This window comes from Eurypyga helias, unplaced genomic scaffold (genome assembly GCF_000690775.1).
Source record: "Eurypyga helias isolate BGI_N326 unplaced genomic scaffold, ASM69077v1 scaffold20973, whole genome shotgun sequence".
Taxonomy (NCBI): Eukaryota; Metazoa; Chordata; class Aves; order Eurypygiformes; family Eurypygidae; genus Eurypyga; species Eurypyga helias.
Window position 1 is genome coordinate 3,770 of NW_010242132.1, and position 10,768 is coordinate 14,537.

Consider the following 10,768-nt stretch of genomic DNA (forward strand, 5'->3'; position numbering starts at 1 on the left):
CCCCCCCCTCTTTTGAGGAGCAGCTCATTAAAGGAATTTTACGATTTTTTTATACCTCACAAATACTGCACAATTACATCCCAAAAGGATGTCCTTAAAAAAAGGAACAAGTGTATCTTTCTAGAAATCTTTCAGATTTGAGGTGATTATCTAAATTGCGTACTTCACATGTAATTTTAAATATGTAAGCATTTGTAAATGTGTTAATATCATGAACTAGATGATCTCATGTTCGAAGTGTAGATACGCCAGTGCAGTGTTTCAGTGTTTATAAGGTGTAGTAAGAATCAATTGCTGAAATATTTGGCTACGTGTAGCTTGTTTTACTCTGTTGCAGGTTTGAAAGGAGAGATAATGTTGGGAATGTTCCTCTCAAGGTTGGAGGAACAAATCTCCCAATTGCATAGATTTTACCTTACATTTGGCAAGAAAATACTTTGGATAGATTGGAAGTGAAAGTGGTTATGAGGGTTGTAGAATGGTCATTAGTTTAGAAAAGAATCAGTGGTGTCTCAGTCAGAAGCTAGGAAGCATGAGGTAAACTAAGTGTTTTCAAAAAAGCCTGGCTTTTCAGGAGTTGGTGAAATTTTGTGCAGGGGGATATTTTGGATGCTAAAATGTACTTGGGGCAAAAAGTATTTGGATGAGTTGACGGAAGAAAAGTCCCTGGAGATGTCTAAATTCAAAGATACTACCTCTGGCTCAGGATACTTTTGATTTACAAGTTTTTTGAGATTTGGAATGTTTTCTGAGGTTTAGTCTTGTGTTTCTGTACTACTCCCATGGAGCTGCCTCTTTGCCTATGATTAGAAGTGGGATACTGAGGTTGGTGGTCTGTTGCTCTGACCAGACAACCCTTTTTATATTCCAGTGAGGTAGCTTTGAAACGATTTGGTTTGATAGTTGAAAATACACTTAGTGCTGTTTTGATACTGTCTTGCTTAAATAACAAACCTTGGTTGATATCAGGGGCATTAGTTGTGATAGAACATGCAAAGGTTGCAGGTAGGAAATGTAGATGGTGCAGTTATGAAATACACAGTGTATTTTAACCACGTGCATTGTTTATCAGTTGCATTCTAGATGGTTCAAGTTGGAAAATATGCATAAATGATCAACTGCTATCTCATTGGGTAGCGATTATAGGTGTATCTCAGTATGTATTCAGAAATTAAGCTTAACTAAAGCAGTCCTGAAAAAAAACTCTGAAGGATAATCAACACTGACTGAAAATAAAATTAAGTAGGCTGTAAAAAGTTGATCAGTGTTCTTATTTGTGGCACTTGTAAATGCCATGAGTTGTGTGGGTAATACATGCACCTGAAATGTCTAACTTAAGTTTGTGCAAGCTGTTAAGGTGTTTGCTGTAGCAGAGGTGCTGAAATACCTCTTCGTGAAAATAAAGAAAACTTATGCACATTATAAAGTATTTGGGCATTTAATACCTTTGTTTTATAATGAAACTTTTTTCAGTATAAAATAGCACACGTATAGAAGTTAAAAACTAGAAACTTCTTTAATCATTTTTCTAAGCTAATGGTGAAAACTGCTACATATTTTGTGGAGTTAAGTCCCTTTTGCAATTTCAAGTACTGAGTTGAATTCTGTCTATTTTGGGTAGAGGGCAATTAGGCATAATCAAGGCTTTTTCTACTGTGGCTTTCCATGGGCTGTTTGTTTAATCAACTGCATTAGAGGCAGATAGCCTCTGGTGGAACTTAAGGTGCCTGTTTATGCAAGGTTGAAAGTCTGTTATTCTGTGTGTGGATGGGTAAATCTTGCCTTCCTCATAGGCTTCTTGGCAAGACTTCCAAATTGAAAATGTGCAGAGCTGCTTCCTTTTTGTGGATGAATAACCTATACAGAGACGGTCTAATTGTAAATTAAAAGGCAGCTGCTATATAGTAGAGCTTACCCTAAAAGATACGCACACAAATTTGAAGTAAGGAGATTTCTTGACATAGTTCAAGATAAATAAGGAGAGTTTCTCCTGTGGAAAGAAGGTAGGTACATTGTTAATATTTAATGTCTTTATAAAATTGAAATACTCTTTGTGGCTCTAAAGATGAGAGTAATTGTAGAGTTCATTGTAAAAAGCAAAACAAAACCCTCAAAAAACAACCAACAACACCCCCACCCCCTCAGTGTATTGACTTCTTTTTTTATGCACCATTCTTCCCATTTTATTTTTAACAGTTTTATTTTAAACAGTTTAGATCTTTAACATATTTTTATACAGTTTTCTTGCAGTATTCATTTCAGAGGGAAAAAACAGGAGAAGAATGCAGGATGTTGAGTTACCTAAAGATCGATGTAGAAATTGAACAGAACCTGGATAGCTATGAGGTTTACGTATGGGAAGATATTTATTGATCAGTATAGTAGTTGCGTAATTTTTTCTGGAATTATGTTCCTGAATAACTCCTATCCACATGGGATAAAAGTGTTTTTACTCTGTAATAATTGCTCTTTCATGAATAATTACTTGGAATAAAGTCAGTCTTACTTAGAAGTAGTGCACAGAACTGTTATTTCGTAACAGTTATGCTGGTGAGGGTTTCCTTTAGACACAGCCTAAAAGTATGTGGCAGATAAGTTATGTAACACGTATTGGTGAAGAATTACTATTTTTAAACACTGGACATGTATTTTATGACTTGGTTTCATTGCCATCATACCTATGTGTATTTAATGGCTCTTTGAGAAACCTCACTTTGGGGATTTTTTTGGGAGGTTGGGTGTGGTGAAGTATTTGGTGGTATAATAATTTCTTTCACACTGAAAGTAGGTTTTGAGAAGGTGGTGGGTGTTCTTCATCTTTTTGTCATTTAAGAAGTTGGGAGAAAGTGGTAATGGACTCCTTTTCCTAATTGATGAACAGAGTGGCTAGAAAACGGGTCATGGATTTAACAAATCTTCAGGACAAGTGTATGACCTGCAAGATCTTTGTTGGCATATCTGGGTTTTTTTGTCACTCAGAAGGTTCTTGATTTATCCTAAGCAATGGCTCAGCAGGATATAGAGTTTAATGATATCTTCTGCCTTTATCTGTACAACAGGTATTAAGAGCTAATTATGAAGTTTGCTGTTCTTCATGACCAGTCCTCAAGCTACTGTGTGAATTCAAGCAGGCTGTAGTTTTTTCTGCCACTATAGGATTTTAATTAAAATGGCTAATTAGAGGTAACCTGTTAGCAGCTAAGGGTAAAAATAAATTTTTCTGTGTTCAAGATAAATTCCACTTAATGTGGCAGAGAGAATGGCATGCATTCTTAGACTTTTTGAAGATATTGTGCATGTGTATGTGTTGAAAAATCCTGCATATGTTGTCCGGCTGTAACATTCTGAAAAACTATGCTTCTCTGAATGCTGTATGAAATGGTCCAGAAATAGGGAATAAAATTCAGAAATTCCAGATACCTAAAATTCTTCCGGATCATATATTTTTTAAATGGGTCACTAACTGTAAAGTTTCTTCCATTTGCTCACCTTGGTTTCTCTTCACCAAAAATATGGTCACTTCTTAACTGCTGCCAAGTTTGAGGTGTTTGATCCTGTAATATTCCTTCTAGAAGAAGAAAACAAAACACACCCACAACACCCCTTGGCTTTATAGCAGCAACCACTATAAGAAGCTGGAGAATGCTTGGTTGTAGTATTTAACTCAAAACTGTGGTTTGTTTCTATGTAAAATATTTTTTTATCTCAAAATACAATTTTCCAGGTGAATACTACAATCTTTTGCTTGACACTGAGTTTAACATCAGTACGTTTGCCTGCATTTCAGATTTCACAATGTATCAAAGCAGAGAGTAAGAAGCGGTAACAAGCCAAATCAGTTTAACTCTTTAAAAAACACTTGGTGATTCAAGGGTTGTGAAACTAAAATGGGTTTTCTTTGAGGATAAGGTACTTTAATGGCTGGGGTGTGGGAACAGAATCCTGGGATATACCTGGAGACCCTGGGAAAGGAAAAGATCCTACTTGGACAAACTGAACTCTCAGAAGTGTTCAAGGAGAACGTTGTAAACATTTTTACAAACTTTAAAGACCTGTTCTCTTTCATAGCTTTAGCAAGATTTATACAGTTGAATTAGTAGAAGGCAGGACTACTGGTTGTGTTAATGCTCTGATAGTGATTTAAATTAGTGTTGGCATTCTTCTATGCCAAGAGGCTAGACTGACACTTAGGAGGTGCAAAATACCCATTCCTCTTAAACTTTTGGTGATGTCTTCCTTGAAATACTTCATTATGCACCTGTGTTTTAACTTTTTTACTCTTGTTTTTCATAACACTTATTTCCATGAACTTGATTGTATTCAGTTTTGTTATTGTCAGCATTGCCTTTGCCTTAGTGATGCAAAGCTCTTTAAGATCTGTCGTACTATATTCTTTTATGTATATACAGATAACTTCTTATGTTCTGGTTCTAATACTTTAATAGTGTTTGCTTTCTTCTGTCTGGTCCTTGGGAATGTGGTACTGACCTGCAGCTGATGAACATTGACATGAGTGCTCATCACTAGAGCAGTCTGGGTCAGTTTAGGTCACTGTGTTCACAGTCTGCTGTGGATTATACTTTCCCCTTCTATATTCCTAAATCATAAATAGACGTTACTGGTTTTGCAAGAAACCTATGTTCTTGAGGATGTTTGCCACGCTGATTTTTTTCCTTCCCTTTCCACTTGATAGTAAGAAAGTGCCACACTGCACTCTTTCTGTGCTCTTATACTACAACTACTAGTAATAATTTAAAAAAGGGACAAGTTTAGTATTTCGAGTTCTGTTTATTATTGTCTAACAAAGCTCTAACTGTGGCATTTCATTTTTAGCTGTACAAGTTAAACAACTTAATGGCATAATGTGCCAGTATAGTGATGCTGACAGTAAAGATATTTTTACCTGACCAAATTAAAATGCTGTGTTTTGGTCTTTCCATCACTACATAACTAGTCTTGCTGGTTGTAATAGTGACTTTCTTGGAAAGAAAACTTTTTTACTAGCTTAGAGGCATTCCAAAAAATGCCCAGCAGTTTAAAGACTGTATGTGAATCTCTTTAGATAGAAATGGTCTGAGGTGTATAACTGTTTCTTGAAAGATGTTACTTGCAAGGTTAGTGCACTTAGAAAATATAGATCATAGTGACAGAATGAGAAACTGAATCTGAGGATGAACTTGTGCTGAAAAAACATGTGGAGTTGCCTTCCTCCAGGACTGCTGTGAGTTTCCTGCTAAAAGAAAATCATAAACCCCCTGAATGATCTCTGGCATTATAACTGGGAGCTGTAAATACAGAAATTGGGAAGTGATTTCTGTCTTGTGATCTGTGCAGAACTGGAAAGGTCAATATTGCAATATAATGTCCCATTTTTCAGTAGTAGGAATTTTGAAAAGAGTGCTGAAAATTTGACATAAAAACAAATTGAGGGCTGGAAATAGCATCTTGAGCAGTGATCCATTTAGAATTCAGTCATGTTGGCTAATCAAAAGATGTCTGAGAGGTAGCCTTATTAGGTGCTTCCCTGGGTTTTAGATCTATTCAGATGCTTTTTAATTTAAAGGAGAAAATAGTTTAGTTGAAGAGATATGACAGACCAGACTGGAACCTCACCATAAAAAAAAAAAAGAACATTTTCCCAGTGAGGAGTGAGACAGAGGTATGTGTGAAGCTGGGTAAGTGCTGCTTTTTTCCTATAACAGCCAAAGAAATAATTAGACAAGTGTAAAACATACTGAAATAATTTCACAATTAAATGATAAATAAATAAATTTCACGGCACAATGAAAAATTATAAATCATTTTGACATGAAGACACAGGAGAAATATAAATTAATTCAAAATAAACCATCTATTACTGTGCAGTATAGTCTACTGCTATTAATTTTATATGTTCTTTACATGCCTTTTCTTAAGGCATCATACTTAAATGAAGAACTGTACCCTTGGAATAAGCTACTGGGGGAATTAGGGAATTTTTCTGTTTTGTTGGGCACTTTTTTTTTTTTATCTTAAGTCAAACATTTGATTCAGTACAAAGGTAACAACAAAATAACGTCTGTCTAAATGTCAGACTGCTTTAATTGATCTTGTCTTTTAAATCAGTTCTACTTGCATCATTATTGGTTGCAAAACATGCTTTCCTAGGTGCTCCCACTGTTAGAAGACTATTGTTTTCCTCTGGGAAGATAAAGATTTTGTAGATGTATTTTTAGTTGGCTGTGGTGCTCTTCTGTAAAACTGAGTCTCCAGCACCTTGACATTGAGTCACACATGAATCTCCGAATTAGATTCCAGTAAAATATGTTTGTGTATGTAAGTATATACAGCCACACAAATGCATAGTTTGCTTACTTTCAGTATTGTTCCTTTGGCTTTGTATTTTCTGATCCAGTTGCTGAGAAACTGCCGTAGTAAGCAGGAATTTGATCATGAGAATGCTGTAGATTAATCTTGCGTATGCACAGTAATGAATGGCTGTCTTAAATTAAAAGGAAGCCAGCACTATCTGTACTGTAATAAGTGAGATGTACTCAATGTAGCCAGTTTGTACTAAGAAAGGCAATGACCTTTTCCTTTTTTAACTAAAATAGAGGCTTAATCACATTATTGGTAGCCAATATCAAATTACAGTAATTTAGAGGTTTGTTTTTGGGTTGTTGAATATGCCTGGCCAGGGCTAGAAGCTGTTCCTGAAAAATTAAAATCAGAAGAATATGTACAAGAACCCTTGCATGTCAATGCTGTTTCCCAATTGCAAAATGATCCTTACCTTTGTTAAAGAAGTTGTGTTACCATTGCTCTGGTGGCACCACACTTTAGCCTGTGTTTTGCAGTCAGTTGGTGCTGTAAGTTAGAACCATTATATAACAGTGGTGTGTAAATTGTGGACCTGTCCATAACACCCTTATATCTGTGTTTCAGTAACATACAGAGAAAATATAAGGATGTTCAACAGTTTATTTTAAATCTCTGACTATTGTGGTATGGGTAAATATATGTGAGAGTTTGGGTCTGGGCAGAAAAGTACTTCAGAGACTTCAAATGGTCAGGAGTATTTCTCAGGTGGTTAAAACACAATCTGATCTGTGTTTATGGTGTATTTTGCTGTTGCTTATCAAACCTGGTGATTGGACTCTGGCTTGTCCACAAGTTTGTGTCTATTTGCAGTATTTTGTTCAAAGAGAAGATACTGCTCACAAGCTTCACTTCTGTTAAGCATTTCATACTGGGATAATGTACACAATGTTCCAAAATAGAAAGTTTTTGTAGGAAACACTACATATAGTCTTGTTAATTCAGGGAGAGAGGGAGCACTTGGAATTAGTAGCTGATACTTCTGGCAATAGTTCAGCTTTTGACACTGGTGTTGCAGTTGTGTTGTGGGTTTGTTTTGTGTGTGGTGTTTTTTTGTGTGGTTGTTTTTGGTTCCGCCCCCACACCACACCATACCACCCCCCCTGCACAGATATTTGGAAAATACCATTATTTAATTGATTTTAAAAATGAAAGATTTTCCTTACTAAACAGTAGTCTAATAATGTATTTTCACCTGGGAAAAATTTACTAATTTTTGATTGTTGTATGTGGCAAAGAGAGAGTAGCACTGAATCCGCAAAAACACAGGATGTTTATTATATCATCTGTATAATCCCAATATTTTGTGTGACTTTCATGAAAGCTGTTGAGACAGTGAAAGTTCTAAGCCCGTGAAAGATATCTAGATTGGGTAGATGCTGTCAAGCTTGGTTGTGCGTTGTTTTTTAGGTTCTGGTTGGGTTGGTGTTTTTGTTTGTTTGTTTTGTTGTAGGGGTTTGTTTGGTTTGGTGGTGTTTTGTCTCTTTTTTTTTTTTTTCCCGTTTGTATATTTTACTTGCTTTGTTTGGTAATGTGTGCGAGACACTGTCAGCAGCCCTCCATTTTAGACATTAACAAAAGGTAACTTTGATGTTCGTGCTATTGCAAATATTGTGGCAGAGACCTGCTAGGTGGTTTGATAAAGAAACACGGACTAGAGATGAATGTAGGATGTCTCTTGTGTTAGATTTTGGCATTGACCAAACTCTGTATTGGCAGATTCAGCTGTCTAACTCATGTTCTTGCACTTTCCTCTAGTCCCATTGAAAGTGACCACATGTTGATATGTAAAACTATTTAACATCCTGTATTAGTGTTTATCTGTATAAGACATATGAACACTAATATTTTTGTTTATTAGAAAAACTGTTGTGAAATGAATTGAAGCCCCATAGCAAGTCAGTTAAGAAAATGTGTTGGATTCTTGTTTTTATTTTGCATGACTTGATCTTCAGGAAGTACATATTCCTTGAGGAAGAATACTTATGTTTTGAAAGAATCAGTCCTAACTCTGAAGAGACATAGTTTAATTTGTGTTTGTAGAGCTTTCTTAAATTATTATTTGAAGTATGACTGCCTCAGAGCCTTGGGAGCTTGTGTTCAGACATGTTTCATAGATTATTCAACCTGCTAAAGGAATGCAGTTGAAATGTTATCCAGACTCTTCATAAAATAGTAAGTGTTTAATACTTCTGCTTATGTTTTACTTGGCTATTAAATTGTTTCAAGTGATGGCATTCAGTTTGATGTCTGACTGGACAGATTGTCATTTCTCCGTAGAATTATATTGATACTGTTGAAGATTAATAACTTGGAGGTAAAAATGAGTGAGCACCTTTTGAGGTCAAAATGAGCATTTGTGTTTGGTTAGGTGATCTTGTACTACCTCCAAGCATTCCTGTTAACTGTCAGTTGACTAAAGAATGATTATGCTGTTTAACATCTTTCCGCTAAAATTTGCTGGATCTTGGGTCTCCTAGATTGCTGATGCACTTGATGGGAGGTGCAAAGGAAATGCATATTTGCTGATGGAGGAGTCTTTAATGATGCTAAAATAAAATGCCTCCAGAAATTGTCAGGTGTGTGGGGGGAAGGAGAACTGGCATAGAGCGTCAGTGGCTGGTATCCTGACACCATGGTATGGAACATTAAGTGGTTCTCTTACAGTATGTTGAAGATAATGACCCTATTAACTTCACTTTTCCTGTAGTTAATCTAATCATTCAGTCTTGTAGAACAGAATCTTTTTGCAGGAAAATGACAGTTCTTTTAAAAATTCATAGACAGAAACCTATATTTCTGAAGGATTGCATCTGGGACTGAAATTGAAGAGAAAAACTTTAAAATACTCAGTATTTTCTCAGTTTTTAACTGAAACAAATTTTTAGAAGACTGTAGTGGCACAAAGAACACTTGAGTACAAAAATGTTCAATGAATTATTAACTTCTATGGTGCTTACATTTGTTATTTAAAAAAAATTTTCAGATTCTTAGATGTGTATGATTCTTTCAGGAGAATGCTCTTTGTAACAGAATTTGACTACACTGGTTTTAGTGACTTCTAACTTTTTTTGAACTTGTAGTCTCTATTGACTTCTTTTCCTTTTCTGCTGGCTTCTGTATACTGGATAGAAGGCTGTGGATGATTGGTTTACCTATTTTCCAGACCACGAGAGTCTTTAAAAACACATCCACAAATTGTATGAGTTTTGTTACTCTAGTATTCCTGAATACTGTACTGGTTAGGAGAGTGGCTATAAAAATCCTAGCACAGTAAAAAATAGCGTCCATGTAATAATTCTAGTAAGGAATAGTGACAGACTGAAGGCAGTCTTATACTGAGTTTTAACTGTGGCTTAAAAGTTTGACCCTAGCATAGAAGAGGAGGGAGTTGAAGAAATTTGTGGAGGTAAAGTGTGTTCCTGTATGAAAGACCTTCGTATGATGGGACAAAATAGATTTTACTACTACATTTCTGGACAGATGACTGATAGATGAGTTGGGTAAATAGCAAAGAAGCAGTGCTAGTAGGTGCAAAGATACTTAGATCTGCAAGTAGGGTTAGAAATGGAAGGCTGGATTTTCTGTAAGTTGTTTGGAGATGCTGTTGCAACTTTTACAGCATCTGTCCCATGGTGAAAAGAATCAAACTTGAATCTGAATGACTGGAGGTGATACAGTGGAAGAGGAAAGGAGGAAGGACAGATTCAAGGAAGGAGAGTGTTTTCCAAGCCTGGTCTTTGCTCATCCGTAAGACTCCTTCAGGCCTGAAATGGGTATGGCAAAGTCTCTTGTATTTATGAGTTGCAACATCAACCTGCTAGATCACTCCCTAGGGCTAGCTTGTGTCAAGGAGTTCACTTTTCTAGTGGTTAGGAATCCCTTTTGAAAAGGGATCAGAAAGTGATCAGGTGAGTTTGGAAATGTATCCATTGAGGAGCAAGAAGTGATCATCAGCTCAGATGGAAAAGATTATAAAAATGGGAACCTTCAGGAAACAATACCATTGCTACTTTAGGAGCAGTAGTTAAGTTACTAACCAGATATTTGACTGACTGACAAAGTTCCACAGCAAATTATCTTTATTTGCAGATACTGTTTAAATGTACACTAGTATTAACTAGCTGTTGAAGTATTCTCTTCCACATCTTTAACCTGAACTTATTTTATGAAGTAAATATTTTCTGTTAAAATGTGAGATGGTGTTTCTAATTTAAGTCTTCAAAATTTTTTTTTTTTTATTCTACAGGATCTTTAGAAGTGGTGTATCTTTGAAAAATGAATGATCCTGATGACCAGTGGCACTGTTCTCAGTGCATAGCTCACTAGAGAGAGAATCTTGCTTGAGACTTTTAATTTGCAAAATCAAGATTGATTCCCCCCCCCCCCACTAATTACAGCAATATTTTTT